Source organism: Megalobrama amblycephala, linkage group LG8, assembly GCF_018812025.1.
Source record: "Megalobrama amblycephala isolate DHTTF-2021 linkage group LG8, ASM1881202v1, whole genome shotgun sequence".
NCBI classification, from domain to species: Eukaryota; Metazoa; Chordata; class Actinopteri; order Cypriniformes; family Xenocyprididae; genus Megalobrama; species Megalobrama amblycephala.
This window is the reverse complement of record NC_063051.1, coordinates 33,006,462-33,025,151: the sequence shown is the minus strand read 5'-3', so window position 1 is coordinate 33,025,151 and position 18,690 is coordinate 33,006,462. Positions and strand designations below refer to the sequence as shown.

Genomic DNA, 18,690 nt, shown 5'->3' with positions numbered 1-18,690 from the left:
CTTTCTTTAAAATAAATAAATACTTTGTTTGCTAATGCAATGACATGGTTGCATTTGTAAGAGCTCAAATACTTTTTAGGGCTACTGTAACTACAACATAACCTACAAAATTATATTTATCATTCACATTGCCAATATGCATCTGCATCTGTTTTTTCTACAGTTTGAAAAAATCAGTTGTTTAACTAGAATATCAACATTAAAAAAATGAAACATGCATGTATGAATCATTCACAATAAAATAAAAAACATGCATTCAGAAAAGAGATAAACTGTGCGAGTTCTCATTTCATGCCAAATTTATTTATTTTTTGCATCAAAATATAAGTGTACTGTACAGTATATGCCAAATTCTAGTAAATGTTTGAGATGCCTTGCAGCCTACATACTCACTATTACAGATTGTTCAGCCCATTCACATTAAGCAGGTGTGACGGAGATATTTAAAATAATTCAGGAGAAATAATTTTCTTCAGCTAAGCTGAATTAGCACTCTCGACAAGACCTTACCACTCAATTCAAGTCCATTAAAATGTATTTTAGCTTCCGACGTTACATGAGTGTGTCAGCCAAGTGTTGCACTAGCTTTTTGATAAATCTAAAATGTGTTACCAGTGAAGGAAAAGGCTTGAAGATGGTTTTATATATTTAAATAAAAGCAGAGATCTGACAAATGTAAAATAATGGGTGTAATTATATTCCTTATGCATAGACAGCTCAGTTGCTTGAAACTGAATAACACTCTTGACAAAGTCATTTAAAGTTGAGGTGTGAAATGGTATAGAGACGGGTAGCGGGGAGCACAGGAAGCAATCTCATTCCAATCATATTCCATTTCAGGATACACATCAAATCACATTTAGCTGCAGATTTTAAATGGGGATGGAAATAAGTGTAATGATTCCCAAGGACCAAAACGGTGTACACACATACACACACATGCCAGTAACTGTGACAGGAATCAGATTTTGACCGGGTGAGCCTGATGTCCTGAATCTTCATGAAGTTTTAATGGGGTGCACTTGTTCAATCTTTTCACACATTATATGCTCCTTATTTGTAATCTTTGCAGGGATGGCACACTTGTAAATGGATGATAGCTTATATGACATAAGCTAAATCACTATTAACTTGCAACACCCCTGGCAACCCTCACACTCTACCTATAGGTGATGGATAAAAGTACAGTACAGTTCTGTAAGATTTGGTTTAGTTTTGCTGGCTCTTCTCTGTCCCAGTGATACAGTGGAGTGGGGGAAAACACCCCCTTGGGGTAAAAGATACGTTTTTGATGTTGCTATGGACTAAGTTTACAAGAGTGATGTAGAAGTATTCACAGTAAAGCTTATACTGGCGATGTACCTGAGAGAAAACGGATTTCACGGTAAGTGATTTAATTTTCAATTTTAAAGCTTGCTGGTTTGGAGAACATCACAGTTATATAAGATATGAGAATAGTAATGCCTGTAGTTAGGGAGTACATGTTATTTAAGGAAAATATAATTATATTTTCAGAATTTTATTTTCAATCCTAGTCTGTGGGGTAAAACGCCCCCAAGGGGGTATCGCTTCATAATTACTGTAGTTACCATGTTCTGAACATCACATCCTTTGTTTTTTCATCAAATGTAAACTAACTATGTGGCTGAATAAAATATTTGGAATTTATTTTTAAAAATGACCTCAAGTTAGCATCAGCTAACAATATTATTCAAATAGGCTGATTTTCAGCATGGTTCATGAATAAATATTCATATTTATCACTGTTATTTTGGCTTGTCTTTTTTAATTTTAAGCTAAAACTGCCTGTACTCTGATTTTGCTGTAAATGTATGAAAGTTACAGGCAGATGCGTTTAAAGGTGCAGTATGCAATTTTGACAGATACTGTAGCTGATGAAATTGTCCAAATTCAAAATATTGGACAGAGTTGTCACCCCCCTCCCCAGACTCTACGCTCAAGAGGTTGCCAGATTGAGGATGCAACAGAAGCGAGCACAATTGATAATGGAAGGTGGGGAGACTTACACACTGCAAGTTGATGAGTTGATTTATCCAGGTTTTAACATGCTCCCCTTCATAGAGATTTTTAGATGGATGCCGAGGCTTTTTAGGTCGGGTAGAATCTGCGATCTCAATCCAGTTTGCTTGCTGGCTTCCATGGCTGCAATACGCTGTGTTTTCTGCCAGCTGGCAACCCGGGTGTTGAAATACTATTGGGCAAATTGGCAGTGGGCGGACCAATGAACACACATTTCAAAGTAAAATAACTGGCTGTAGCATTGTTCTTCAAAGAAACGAGTATGTGAACTTGTTTCCTAAATATCTACAAATTATATTATGGTGTTGTTATGCTTTAGTACAGTCAAAAATGACATACAGCACCTTTAATCAAGGTTGGAGCTAAACACTGCAGGAAAGTGGACCTCGAGGGCCAGAGCTGAGAACCCCTGTTTTAGCATGTGTATTGTATTTGGTATTATTCCTGCTGAAAAATCCAGCATAATCCAGCATGAATTCCATGTTGGTCCAGGCTGATTTATGCTGGTTAGAGCTGGTTAGAGCTGGTCTACCTGGTGGACCAGCATAGACATGCTGTTCTCAAGCAAAATGAGCTGGTGTAGCTGGTCCACCAGCACTTCCGCTTCCCATGCTGGGGACCAGCAAACCAGCAACCAGCATCCCATGATGAACCCAGCATGCAAACCCTTATGCTGATGACAAGCAATGCAGGATTTTTCAGCAGGGATATTGTTTAGTTGTCTTATTTTGTTTAAAAGTCACTGGAAGTTCTATATAAAGTGAATGTATCATCTTATTTTTTTTTTTTTATTAATAATAAAACATTGGCTTTACATAGCCTGTACATTTGACATCTACTCTGACTCCGGCTATTGGCTACTTTCAGTAGTACAGGTTGAGCAAAGTCAAAGATAAATTATTTTGACAAGAAAATGACCAGATATGAGTATATGAATAACCTTCATATATAAAGCTAAAACTCTATCATTTATCACTGCAGGTTTTCTCCTTTAAGACAGAGGACAAGCAATTTCTTCTGCATTGCCTCAAAAATGCATGACCTGTAGCTATATTAAGCAAAAAAGGACATTGCTATCAATCAGTCATGCATTCTTAAAGTGACAGATACACTGCAGGCTTTTAGAGAACCAGTACTAAAAACAAGAATATGGGGTCGTCCAGAGTACCTAGAGGAAGGTCAGGTCATCACTCAAGAAAAATTCACACAGCAGATAGACGTGCAAAAATCGATGCAGGCTCTCACATCCATTTTGAATCCATATTTGCAGTCTGCATCAGGCTTTTTTAAGTTGCTTAACCAAGACTTTGCTGGGCTACCAGCCTCACCATAAAGACAATGTCAGTCAACGAGCTTCAACATTTACTTGATAAACATCTGGTCAACCATTTCAATTGCATTGTAGTAAAAAATGTACAGTGGGTACGGAAAATATTCAGACCCCCTTAAATTTTTCAATCTTTGTTATATTGCAGCCATTTGCTAAAATCATTTGTTCATTTTTTTTTCCTCATTAATGTACACACAGCACCCCATATTGACAGAAAAACACAGAATTGTTGACATTTTTGCAGATTTATTAAAAAAGAAAAACTGAAATATCACATGGTCCTAAGTATTCAGACCCTTTGCTGTGACACTCATATATTTAACTCAGGTGCTGTCCATTTCTTCTGATCATCCTTGAGATGGTTCTACACCTTCATTTGAGTCCAGCTGTGTTTGATTATACTGATTGGACTTGATTAGGAAAGCCACACACCTGTCTATATAAGACCTTACAGCTCAAAGTGCATGTCAGAGCAAATGAGAATCATGAGGTCAAAGGAACTGCCTGAAGAGCTCAGAGACAGAATTGTGGCAAGGCACAGATCTGGCCAAGGTTACAAAAAAATTTCTGCTGCACTTAAGGTTCCTAAGAGCACAGTGGCCTCCATAATCCTTAAATGGAAGATGTTTGGGACGACCAGAACCCTTCCTAGAGCTGGCCGTCCAGCCAAACTGAGCTATTGGGGGAGAAGAGCCTTGGTGAGAGAGGTAAAGAAGAACCCAAAGATCACTGTGGCTGAGCTCCAGAGATGCAGTCGGGAGATGGGAGAAAGTTGTAGAAAGTCAACCATCACTGCAGCCCTCCACCAGTCGGGGCTTTATAGTAGTGTGGCCCGACGGAAGCCTCTCCTCAGTGCAAGACACATGAAAGCCCGCCTGAAGGACTCCAAGATGGTGAGAAATAAGATTCTCTGGTCTGATGAGACCAAGATAGAACTTTTTGGCCTTAATTCTAAGCGGTATGTGCGGAGAAAACCAGGCACTGCTCATCACCTGTCCAATACTGTACAGTCCCAACAGTGAAGCATGGTGGTGGCAGCATCATGCTGTGGGGGTGTTTTTCAGCTGCAGGGACAGGACGACTGGTTGCAATCGAGGGAAAGAAGAATGCGGCCAAGTACAGGGATATCCTGGACGAAAACGTTCTCCAGAGTGCTCAGGACCTCAGACTGGGCCAAAGATTTACCTTCCAACAGGACAATGACCCTCAGCACACAGCTAAAATAACGAAGGAGTGGCTTCACAACAACTCCGTGACTGTTCTTGAATGGCCCAGCCAGAGCCTTGACATAAACTCGATTGAGCATCTCTGGAGAGACCTAAAAATGGCTGTCCACCAACGTTTACCATCCAACCTGACAGAACTGGAGAGGATCTACAAGGAGGAATGGCAGAGGATCCCCAAATCCAGGTGTGAAAAACTTGTTGCATCTTTCCCAAAAAGACTCATGGCTGTATTAGATCAAAAGGGTGCTTCTACTAAATACTGAGCAAAGGGTCTGAATACTTAGGACCATGTGATATTTCTGTTTTTCTTTTTTAATAAATCTGCAAAAATGTCAACAATTCTGTGTTTTTCTGTCAAAATGGGGTGCTGTGTGTACATTAATGAGGAAAAAAAATGAACTTAAATGATTTTAGCAAATGGCTGCAATATAACAAAGAGTGAAACATTTAAGGGGGTCTGAATACTTTCCGTACCCAATGTATATGCAACATGTGCCTGAGAAAAAGAAAAAAAAAAACGTAGAAAGGCAAAACAAACAATCATTCTCAGAGAAGACATTCATCAATTCAACAAGATATTCATCAAGTTTCAAGGCGCAAGTATTGAGCACTTAAATTGTTCTCTAAAGTTTTGCTTTAGGAACCGGTAAATAAATTTTACATTGTATTTTTGTAGAATCACAGGGAGTTCATGCTTTCATGGTAGTGTGTTCACATCCCAGTTTAAAGCTGATACTTGACTGCAGGTAACCAATATTTTTCATCATTTCATATACTGTATGTGTGAAATGTTAGACCAGGATGGAAAGTTTCTAGAAACTGCAGCTAGGTTAATGTATAAATAAGTTTCAATACTTTTCTCCAAACCAGGTGTCCTAAATTACCTGTTCAATAGAAAAAGACAAACACAATTCACAAGTTGTTTGCCTAGAAAGAAAAAAGTAGTCAATAACCATCTGTGCAGTATGGATGGCTCCAACATTCAGCTTCTGCTTCCAAACTATTAATAAATCAAGAAAAGTAGTTTTACATTACAGATATGGAGACCAAAAGGGACATGCTGCTCTGTGAAGCATATAATCTCATTATCAGGACTGTTAAGAAAGCCAATTAGGGTGTAAATCATCAGACGGGATAATTCAGCGTTGAATATGCAGCACGACGTCCTGCTGTATTGGCAGAAATATAGAAAATGTCATCTCAAAAAGTCTTAACACCATCCTAAATCAGTGCAGACAAAGACCTTTCAGGATGTTGTTGTTTGCGCTGCACTTCCATACAATATATAAATGGTTAAAATTTGCCTTTTGGACTTGTCATGCAGAATATCAAGGCTTTGTGTTATATGAACGAGAGGACTTTGTTAATGATTGGTAGGGAGGTGTACTTTGCAAACTTAGCACATATTGACATTTTACTGTAGTCCTAGTGTGGGACAGTGGATAAACAGTGTATCAATGAGCTATAATGGCAAGTTCAAGTGTATAATCGAACACACACCAAGAGGCAAGCCTGTGTTGTTCATGTCTCATGGGCAGTGCATACACTTGACAAGACAAAGCACCCTGGAATAATGAAGTAGGTTCATAAATCTTAGCCGCTGACTTAGAGCATGCGTTAAATCCGTTTTTATAATTTTCCTCTAATCTTCATGGCTGTTTCTGCATGATAAGGACTTCCCCTGGTGAAATGCTGCAACTTCTCCAGTCACTTAAAATATGCCCATATTTTACTGTCAGGCATTGATTTCTGAGGGGCCGTTTTCTCTCCTCTATGAGCACCGGTAAAGCAGCTCAAGGACAGACTGAAGCAATTTCAGTCATTTGGCTTGTTTTTCGTCAAATAAATTTGAATGAGCAAGAGGCAGCAGGAGAAGGCAAAAACAAACTGAATGAATCTGATGTTCAAGCGGTCCTGTCAAAGCTGATTGAGCTAAACTCTCTAGCCAAAAGGAATAACTGCTGTTTCTTACTAACTAAATGAACATCAAATAATGAGATTCAATGAGGTTCTAAATAAACGTTTACTGCAAGTAAACAAGGGGTCTATCGGACTTCACATTGACCACAGTGTAGACTTTCCCATCTAGGGCTGCACGATATTGGAAAAAAATTACATTGCAATATTTTGTTTGTAATATGAAAAATTAATTCACCAGATGACTTGAATAGCTCTATTTGGAAAGAATTAATCATTCTAGAATCATTGGGGTGATTTTGTAGGTGAGTGAATATGCATTAGAAAATAATGAACAAATTACAAGCATAGATAAAAATAAGATACAAATGAAATAAATAGTGCTTTATATTTTTCAGGTAAGTCTAACAGTATTTAGGCACTGCATAGTCTTCACTGCATAAATTAAATATAATGAATCTTTGTTAAAGCAACAGAAGTGATTTTCTCTTTGTGTTTTGTTGTTTGATTAACATTCATGACATAGACAGCAGCAGGAATATTAGGCTGCTGTCACTTTAAGACAGAATGCGCGGATCCAAAATTACACGTTTCTCAATTGTTTACCTTCACCTAAGCCATAAGCAACTGTGCTTACGAGGATACTTGCAGAGATGTGCATTTTGACCGTTTTTTTGCATGTATGTGTCTGCTCAGGCAAGAGAAAGGAATTTGGTGTTCACGTGCATCTGTGCAGCTCTTTGTGCGAACAGAAAACAGCCGCACTTTCATGACTGAGCTCTCTTTCGCAACTTCTTGTGCTCAAATCACTTGAATGTTTATAGTGACAGGACCAAAACCACATGCAAATACTTTCATTGCATGACGGTCAACTTTGCTATCAATCCGAGAATCACGTGTGTTTTGAACCATGGTGTCGGATCCCTGTACTAGACATCGCACATCCTGTAATGTGACTATCACGAATGCGCACAACGCAATATCAATGTTAAAACGATATATTGTGCAGCCCTATTATCCAACATTGTGTTTTGTAAACCACTGTACAATTATTTTATAAAAATGTGATTAAACACTTACAAGTAGATTTACAACCATATTAAGCTGCTGTGTATGTGTTATTGCCTATGCGAAAAAACTCCTTCGACCCCAGTGAGTTTTATCACGAAGAAGGCATGCAAATATTTTTACAGTTCCCCTGAGAAACAATTCTGAATAGTGCTTATACTGGTGTAATATTGTCTCTTTACCAAGGGAGGGAATCAATAACAGAGCATGTCCAAGCTGCTTTCAACAGCAGCCTTGGAAAATCCATTTACATGCTCATATAAGCTCATTTTGAGCATTATTTATATTCTGAACCAACCTTAATTTCTCTCACCACAAGATACAGTTTTTTTTTTTTTTAAAACCAACCAGATTTCGAGGTGCATATATTAAATACTTTTTTCTAAAAGAATACAAAAACACGTTAGATCCCACAGAGCTGCATTTTTGGAGCAGAACACTAAACAGAGCATATAATCCCTTAAGATACATTGTCCCTGCAAATGAGTGTGTGTTAAGGCTAGGTGATATGGCTAAAGATATAAGACCCAAAAATGAAAATTCTGTCATCATTTATTCATATCAACTTGTTGTTTCAAACCTGCATTTTTTCTGCGAAACACAAACAATATTTTGAAGAATGTTGGTAACCATATAAGGTTTATTTTTATTCTTTTCATTGACTTCCACTGTACGGACAAAAAAGTGTTGTATGGTTATTCTGGTGGTTATTCAGCTTCACAAAATCAACAAAGTGCATGAAAAAACAAGAGTATTTTATGAACAACAAATGTCTTTTCTTTTGTCCAATACCAGCAACACTTGTGAAGTGGAGAGGAAAATTATCAGATTGCAGATTAAAAAAATACTGTTTTACATTACTGTAATTGTTTATTTTTATGAAGAAGGTCTGTGTGCTGAAACGCATTGGTAAAATAAATAGTATTTTTTCAGCCCTACTCTGATTATTTTGTCCTCTTCACGTCACAAGTGTTGCTGGTATTGGACAAAAGAAAAGTCATTTCAAAACAGACATTTCTCAGAATATCTTACTTTATGTTCCACAAAAGAAAGAAAGTCATACAGGTTTGAAATGACAAGATGGTGAGTACATAATGATAGAATTGTTTTTTGGCAAGCTATCCCTTTAATGCGACATAATGACTGCCCAACTCTGTAGTAACAGCTTCCCAGATGGAATCGATACATTCATACTGACAGTTTGAACTGATTCACAGAAATGAATAAAACTCTAGCATCTTTTTTGGTACTGATGCTTTTAAAAAAGACACTATTAAAAAGATCTCTGTCTTAATGCTCTCATACTCTAAGACAAGACAGGGCTAATGACATGATTTTTAGGAAAATTAATGGCCAAGTAAAAAAAAGCATTAAAATTATTGTGATATTAAAAATGTTGCTTAATTTTATTAGTGGAAAAAATATTGTGAATATAATGTATCATAAATACATTCAGTCCTGGTATGCACTTAACTAAATAGGTATTTCTCATTCTGTAACAAGGCACAGTGAGTGGGTTTTTCGGTTGTTTGTATTTTCAGTCAGTCGCATTCAATGCACCATTTCATGAAGTGAAGGGCAGAAACAGGGAAACAAACTCATGGTTAATGAGCATGTTCTCCCCAAGAACTGTTAAAACTGACCAGGCCAGAATGTGACAGGACAAGAAACGAACAAAAACTGCAATAATTGTCTCTGTGCATGCTGCCATTCCCTTGGCAACACTATCAACATTATGGCAAAAAAAACAAATGGCAACAATTTATAATTTAGCATAATGAATAATGAAAGGCTCCTAAAATAATCTGGAGATGAAATGTGGTCTGGAACAAAGGCCATGCTAATACTTGGCACATCGTCACATTTATGTAAATAACCAACACAAGTACAGCACATGCCTGTGTGCAGCTTCTATTTTTTGTTTATAATGAACAAACCACCTAAATCTATGAGTTTAAATTCAGATAATATGGCTGATTGCTAGTCACGTCATTGTAGCTCGTCAAGGTAAAAGTAATCGCAATGTTAAAGGATTAGTTCACCCAAAAAATGTCGTCCCAAACCTGTAAGACCTTCGTTCATCCTCGGAACACAAATTAAGATATTTTTGATGAAATCCACACATTTTCTGAACGCGGACTCAGTATTGACTGCCTCCTGCATCAGCATCACATGCATGCGTTGTGCTGCTCACGTGACCAGAGCTGGCCACTACTGAGCCGCCGTTCGAACATAAACACTGAAGCTCTGCAACGTAAATAGCGTAGCAGTATGACAGGGGACAGATGAATTTGTTGAACAAAGTCGTTATTTGTGTTTTGTTTTTGCGCACAAAAAGTATTGTCATCGCTTCATAAAATTAAGGTTGAACCACTGCAGTCACATCACTGGTTTCAACAATTTCTTTAGTAACTTTCTGGACCTCAAAAGGTGCAATTTTGTTGCTGCCTATGTGTGGATCAGATACCCTCGGATTTCATCAAAAATATCTTAATATTCTTAAACGAAGGTCTTACGGGTTTGGGACGACATGAGGGTGAGTAATTAATGACAGAAATTTCATTTTTGTGTGAACTAACCCTTTAAGTAGTTTAACAGCTCAAGCTACCCTTTTGTGTTTTACAAGAAAACCCCCCAATGATTTGTGTGTGTGTGTTTGAAAACATTTTGGCAGTAAAACATTTTTTTTTTGAAGCGTATCAAAAGAGTTTTGCCTGAGAAACTTTTTTCCCAACTGCCTCAAAGTTGCTCACAAATTATTTTTGGCAAAAAGAACAGAGAAAGCGATAACATAGCCATATATTCATGCAGATATGCAGTACTTTCAAGGGTACTTTTGTCATTTTTAAACTGGCTATGTATGAATAACTAATCTAACATGAGAAAGCAAGCCTCATCAAATAACATAACATACAGAGTTACAAATGCTAAGCAAAGATTAGAAACATTCACAGTATAAGTGCCAGACATATAAATATGAGTTAATTCTCCTCTCATCTATTCGCCACTGTTCACAAAGTTGGAAAGAACGAGAAGTGCTGTCATTCAAATCAATAGAAATTAGTCTTACATTCATCAGCTACTGTGCCCATTCAAACTTTTTAATATGCAAAAAATTATTAAATTATTCATTAATTTTTGTACATGCAAGCTCCAAAAAATGAATAAATCAATACATAAATTACATGAAAAGTGCAGAAAAAATAGAAAATTTATATACTGTAGCTTGAAAAACCTACTGATGTACAGCTAAACTAAATTTTATTTTGTATAATTACTGTACAATCCCATTTAGTATATTAACAAAAAAGACAAAATTGGTGTTTAATGGTTCCATGAAGGTGTTTAAGGTTCTCAAATGAAAAAACGATTCACTAAAATTAATTCTCAGTGCTTTAAATGGATAAGAAAATGTACAGTAGGCAAGTGTGTTTGATTACATGTGCGTATGCAACATGCAACCATGTGCTGTAAGGGTTTAAAATGAGCAGTGCCAACTGTTGTTGTCATTTTCTGAAAGGGTTGGGGTTTGGGGGGGGGGGGAATGGAAACTAATAGGTTTAAAATTATATCCATCCATCTTAGTTTGTGCAGCACACCTATTTATGTCAACCCAACAGCCGAGTGGATACCGCTTCATAAATGATCTTAATGCATCATGTAGCTTTTTAATCATGTTTTCATGAATGATGCTGGTTTCATTTTGTGATAATGAGGGTTATTGTATAATTAATATAATTCAGAAAGGACATCATTACTTAATAGTCTGTGAGATATTCTGTCAAATGGATGCATTTTTGTCCACATAAAAGGCACATCTCTGGATAAAGAACAAAGACAGGCTGTGAAGTCAGTGCCAAATGAAGACCAGAGCATTTGCTAGCAACATAAAGGGCTGTCTAATGCGCACACACACACACACACACACACACACACACACACACACACACACACACACACAAACAATTTTGGCATAGATAAAGCAGGCATAGATGTCCTCTACATTATGACAATGATCCAGGCCAGCTCAAGCGCTTCACAGCTCACATCAAAAGCAACAGCTTTTATTTTCATATACTGCCATAAAGCCTTTGCTTTAGTGCTGCCTAATACAGACATACCAAGGGCAAGCATTTGTTTGTGGGTTAAGTATGTCACCAGTAAATTAGAATGTCTTCCAAAATCCAAACCAGATCCTCTCTGGCTCCAATTCAGAGAAGACCCGGAGGGAAGACAAGAAAGCTGTGCAGACAACAAAAACCAAATACAACAACCCATGCTTCTGTGCGAACAAAGCATACGTACCTAACAAATGGAGGACGCATAGGCTTTAGATTATCAATATGGACAATAAAACTCTACAGACCATGATTAAACTAACTGTGGAGTGTTGATAGGCAATGGTGAATGAAGCCCCAAAACAGAGGGCGGTGATATATTTATGGCCCTTTCTCTCTAGAGCAGGTCTGGTACAGGAAAGATAAGACCCTTCTTCCCTGCACAGGTAGAACAAAACACCTGTAAAGCCACCCTGTGGGCTGTTCAATGGATTGGGGTTGAATAAAAACTGAGGGTTACAATATTTCTAAATCATTATTGACTAAAGACACCAGTGGTTACATAAACAAATGCAGCAAGCTCTGGAATATACAGACTAGAACGTGCTTCTGAATGTGCAAATAGACCTGGATTATTAGTTGAAAACTGTCACCGCCTTCTTTTTGAGCACTGATCTGAACTAATAAGTTTAATTGATGATTGCTTTGACCTAAAGTTTGTCTCTTTTTAAAGGTGCCCTAGAATTAAATATTGAATTTATCTTGGCTTAGTTAAATAACAAGAGTTCAGTACATGGAAATGACATACAGTGAGTCTCGAACTCCACTGTTTCCTCCTTCTTATATAAATCTCATTTGTTTAAAAGACCTCAGAAGAACAGGCGAATCTCAACATAACACCGACTGTTACGTAACAGTCGGGATCATTAATATGTACGACCCCAATATTTGCATATGCCAGCTCATGTTCAAGCCATTAGACAGTGGCAGAACGTCTGGATGTGAATCATCAGACTAGGTAAGCAAGCAAGAACAATAGCGAAAAATGGCAGATGGAGCAATAATAACTGACATGATCCATGATATCATGATATTTTTAGTGATATTTGTAAATTGTCTTTCTAAATGTTTCGTTAGCATGTTGCTAATGTACTGTTAAATGTGGTTAAAGTTACCATCGTTTCTTACTGTATTCACGGAGACAAGAGAACCGTCGTTATTTTCATTTTTAAACACTTGCAGTCTGTATGATGCATAAACACAACTTCATTCTTTATAAATCTCTCCAACAGAGTGTAATGTTAGCTTTAGCCACGCAGCATAGCCTCAAACTCATTCAGAATCAAATTTAATACATCCAAATAAATACTATACTTACATGATCCGATGTATGCAAGCAGCATGCATGACGAACATCTTGTAAAGATCCATTTTGAGGGTTATATTAGCTGTGTGAACTGTGTTTATGCTGTTCAAGGCAAGCGCGAGCTCCAGGGGAGGGGGAGCGGGAGATTTAAAGGGGCCACAACCTATATGTCAGTGCATAGTTAATGATGCCCCAAAATAGGCAGTTAAAAAAATGAATTAAAAAAAAAATCTATGGGGTATTTTGAGCTGAAACTTCACAGACACATTCAGGGGACACTTTAGACTTATATTACATCTTTTAAAAAGAAGTTCTAGGGCACCTTTAAAGTAGACACTCAGCAGATTATTGCAGAAGTGAAAGCAAAAAATAGTTATAGAAGTTTAAGTTTATTGTAAAGCAAATGTAGGCTACTGAACTAAACTTTTTATTTTATTTTATACAAAATAGGTATTTTACAAAAAAACATTGACTGAAGTGTTAGAAAATCAAAGCCATATGTCTAACCAAGTTTTGTTCCAAATTTGTAGTAGACATCACAAAAATTGATAATAGATGATAATAAGTCAATGCTTTCGCGTTCTCAGTGTCTTGCATTCTCCTGAGAAACTTTGCATTCGCTCGCAAAAGTGACGTTTACATTCCATCAGGAAGAACAGAGTGTGAAGGTTGAATTAGCAGAGCAATAGCACAGCTACAGTATATATAAAATATTGCAATCCACACAACATAACGGGAGACATATCAGAGTTCAAGAGAGGGCAAATTGTTGGAGCAGGTCTCATTGGCTCATCTGTGACCAGGATGAACCACATTCAACAGGAGTAACTGTCGACACAAAGAGGAAGCTGTCTGAAAGGGATGTCCAGGTAACCTGGATTGTATCCAAAAAAACATAAACCCACAGCTGCTTAACTCACTGCAGAATTACATGCGCACCTCGACTCTCCTGTTTCCAGCAAAACTATTATCAAACTGCTGTATATTGATATAAACAGTATCGCCGCATCCTATTTCATTTATAAAATATATATCGATATATCGTACAAACACGTTATACCACCAGACCTAGTTTGGAATGACATGAGGATAAGTAAATGATGACAGAACTTTCATCCTTAAAGAATGCCTGGGCTGTCTCAGATGGTTTTAACTATCCATTGAGGAAGAAAAGAGGATAAAACATTGTGCCAGTAGTATTTTTAAATGTCTTTAGAGTATGTGTCATAATAAATCCCATAGATAGATGTATTTAGAAAACAGTTCATCTAACCATGGTAAGGAATGAGGGGTCATACATGGCAAACCTCTTATGTGAAATCTGATATTTTATAATGATCTTTGATTGTGTGGGAAAAACTTGTTTGCCTTCAAATATTCTAAGAAATAAAAAAATCCAGACAGAATAACATAACTCAGAGCTGTAAAGTGCACATTATGCGGTGCATTTCACCTGCCATCTAAAGGCAACCATTAAATTTTCATAATAGTCTATTGTATGATGGATGTACTGCACAGCTGGCTCTTTATCTCCACATTTTTCCCCATAATATCACATTGACTATGCACTCTGTCTTCTTCTCTATGCTTTTCTATTTCACATTTACTGTTCACCTCACAGCATTCTAGCTCTCTCTACTTCTTTCTCTCAAAGCATATTAAGATAACACTCTGTCTGAATATTGATTACTCATAAAATGGAAACACAAACTACTCCAGAGAAATATGAATGGAACACAAGGAAATCCCAAAAGAAAAACTTGCTGTACTGGTTCAGAATTTACATCTCAATCTCATACACTGACAAAGTCAGCATCTGAAAATTAGAAATGTATGAAAAAATGCAATACATTTCATGACAAATCCTAAACAATGCATTATTAATCATTTCAACACAGAAGTTGAACACACTGCAGCTCATAACTCAACACCTTGAATTTGAACAGACTGTCAGCAGTCAAAATATAGCGTTAGGTTCACCTTGACTGAACCCTGGATTGTACATCACTGGACTGTGCCTGCAAACCTGCAAACTTCTGCCAAACAGAAGAGTAAAAGAGTAAAAGATCTGAGCTAACTTTAAAGGTACCTTACCTTACATATTACACACACACACACACACACACACAAATGTCTGATCTGATCGAGTGGCATTATGCAACTTGTCAAGGTGTCACGATGCACAGGTTTTTAAAGGGATTGTTCATCAAAAAATGAAAATTAATTTACTTACTTTCATGTTGTTCCAAACTTGTATGTCTTTCTCTCTTCTGCAGAACACAAAAGAAGATATTTTGAAGAAAGCTGATAACCAAACAGGTTTGGTGATCACTGACTTCCATTGTATTGACAAAAAAAAAAAAAAAAAAAAAACATTTCTCAAAATATCTTTTTTATGTTCCACAAAAGAAAGAAAGTCATTTGGGATGATATGAGCATGAGTAAATGATGACAAAATTTTCATTTTTAGGTGAATGGTTTACAAGGGACCAATCTGTTATGATGAGTGCTGTTGAGGAACTAGGGTCAATGATGTATAAGAGTATGCAGAGTAAAGAAAAGGAAAAATCTTTGCCTTGCCAAAAATATGCCAATTTTTGTCTCTTACAATAATGTGAAATTATTTGATTTTTTTTTTTTCCCCCATGCCAGTCCAGTATAAGCATTTAAGGGTTAAACGAGGAGATCCTATTCATTTATACAGGTTTGGTTCATAAATCCTCAATTTCAATCAATAATTCGCAATCAATAATTCTCGCCACAAGTGATAACCTTGAGAGTCCAAATCTTTTTGCTGTATGCAATAATTCTTCCATTCATCCATATTTTATTATTTGTGTCATCTGGAGGCATAACGCAGATTAAGTTAAGTGGCTGGCATAGTTTCCCCTTATGGAACAAAAACAATAAGTTCAAGTGTAAACTGGAGAGCAGCTGCACAGCACTTCCTCTACATAAAGAATTTGGAATTGAACCAAACGAGCAAACATGAATAATACCCTGCTGAAGTCAAAAGAAAAACTGACCCAGTAAAGACATGTGACAATTGCCTCAACAACAGTAATGCAACATATCTGTCACGAGAGCACAAATACTGTTAGGGATTATAGTTTTGCTAATCTCAGCCTCATTCCACTTCTCTTTATCCCCAGAGTTATGCTTCCTGTTTTCTCCTAGAGAGGAAACAATGTAATGAGTGCATTCTAAAGGAGGCGATGGGCGTCTCCAGGAGCAAAATAGACTTTCCTGGCAAAGTCTACAATGTTATTTGGACCGCACCCAAAGAGACACTCCCAGGAAGTCTCAGGGTGGACACCTTATTCACCTTCCCTGAATCTCTTCCTGTATACATTCTTAAGTTACAATACCATATGCCTTTCATCTCGCACAGCTTGTGTTCCTATAAGCACATAGTTTAACAATTAATTCTCATACTTCCTCCTTTAGGGAAGGTCATTTTGGTGTACTAACTCTAAGGCTATATTTTGCAAATCCATTTAGTAGTACAAAAAAAAAAAAAAAACCCATCAATTAACAACAACAACAAAAATGCAAAGTGTGCAATACAGTCCAAAAACACTAATTTTTGCTCACTCTTTCCTCATTCAGCAAACAATGTTAGAGTATGTTCACTATCTAGTGAGCACCAAATGAGTTAGCGGTCTTAAAGTGCGCATGAATGTGTAAAACACAACCAATTATGTTCTTTCATGCGTCTCATGAGTTCAGCAATGCAGTGAGATGACATGATAGACAAGGGCAGGGGCAAATTCCCAGTCTTCCTTCCTCTCTTTCTATACTGACAGCTCTGAGAAAATCTCTCACCGTTGTTAGTAGCAACCGATGTACATACACCAAATATTGACAAATATTTAACAAATGGATCAGATTTCACTTGCAAAATGACAGTGCGAACAGTCAGTTCATAAACATCAGATTTCAAAACAAATAGGATTTGTGTAGTGTGAACTCGCTTCACAAATATACTTTTTTTTTCCATTTCCCCTAATGCGTTTAGAAGCTAGTCTACTATCTGTCTACTAACACATCACCATCAAAAAGACCATTTTAGTCCCAGTGCCTAGAGCTGCTATTGATATCTTCTTATTCTTAATCTATCATTTCTGCCAACTTACTGAGGGGAAAATGAGTTTATTAACACACACAGACAATAGAAATGTTGTTTTCAAGATCAGGGTGAAGAAACATTCTAAAAATGGTATGTAAATCAAACAGCTGTGTGATATATAATGTTTATTCAGGTAATATTTACTGTTTCCATCAAAAGGCTACAACAATTTCATAAGGGTTCATTGAGTGTCAAAATGCTTTATTAGCACTGAAGAAAAAACAGCACATAAATCATGCATATTTTGTTGTGACCATGAGCCCCAGGCTTTAATAACTTACTTTCACATAGTCTGTGACAGAATTACAGTGCTATAATGACAGCCCAATGACAGAACTGGGGACGTTTCTGGCCCACAATCACGATCAAAATAACAGTAAATTCACGGTTGGGCATATCACATCCTCCTGAAGAATAAATGCATGGAATAATCCAGCCCACACCAGCTGTTCACTCCAGTTGAACGGTTATGATATCAGTCACAGAAAACTGAAGACATAAAAAGACTGATGCAGGTCCTTCAGACCACTTGAGACACAATGGGACCTAATGAAATCTGTCCCTTTTCTCTCATTCAGATGTGTGAATCACATCCAAATGACTTTTTATACAAATAATTAAACAGATCCCCACAGCATTTCTGTGTCTTCAGATAAACGATCATAATCTATAAGACAATTAAACAGCATGTACAGTAAAAACCACAATAGAGCACTCCCAAATCATTTCCAAAATAAGTGAATACAGTGAATTATACTATGGTCTGTCTGAATTCTGATTGGCTGAAAGGTGTGCGTTATGGGTAAGTTCACCCAAAAATGAAATTTCTGTCATTAATTACTCACCCACCCGTAAGACCTTTGTTCATCTTCAGAACACAAATTAAGATATTTTTGATGAGGCCCAAAAAGGTAGCAAAGATTTCGTTAAAATTGTCCATGTGACTACAGTGGTTCAAACTTAATGTTATGAAGCGACAAGAATACTTTTTGTGTGCAAAAACAAAACAAAAATAACTATTTTATTGAACAATTTCTTCTCTTCCATGTCAGTCTCTTACACTGTTGACATAGTAGCTGGCCAATAATGAGCCAGTGTTATGACATAGAACCTGGAAGCGCTGCACTGTGTTAATTTAGGACAGAATTTTCATTTTTGGGTGAACTAACCCTTTAAATCTGTGTAATGCAGTCCAGTCAGTTTATTCACCATTCTATATTTATGTGCTGTCTTCATTGAAAAACACATTGAAAGTGAAAGCGATGTGACGTGTGGCCAAGTATGGTATCCCATACTCGGAATTTGTGCTCTGCTCTGTGCACACACACAGCAGTGAGTATTGAACCGACACGCAGGAGCAGTGGGCAGCCGTTTTGCTGTGGCGCCCGGGGAGAGATTGGGGCACCTTGCTCAAGGGCACCTCAGTTTTGGGCAATGAGAGTGGATGAGAGCTCTGTTCATTCACTCCCCCCACCTACATTTCCTCCCGGAACTGAGACTCAAACCAACGACCTTCAGGTTACAAGTCCGACTCTCTAACCATTAGGCCACATCTG

At 37.2% G+C, this 18,690-nt stretch overlaps 1 protein-coding gene across 8 annotated transcripts in view; it reads right to left on the bottom strand.

The window, feature by feature from the left end:
- Positions 1–18,690, bottom strand: part of gulp1b (GULP PTB domain containing engulfment adaptor 1b) — a 58,829-nt gene that overhangs the window by 31,765 nt on the left and 8,374 nt on the right. Inside the window, exon 2 of one of the 8 annotated variants that reach the window (XM_048200682.1) lies at positions 15,239–15,275. The exons of the other annotated variants lie outside the window; for them this stretch is intronic. The gene's annotated coding sequence lies outside the window, so the exon portion shown is untranslated. The remainder of the gene's footprint in view (positions 1–15,238; positions 15,276–18,690) is intronic. 8 annotated transcript variants of the gene reach the window in all.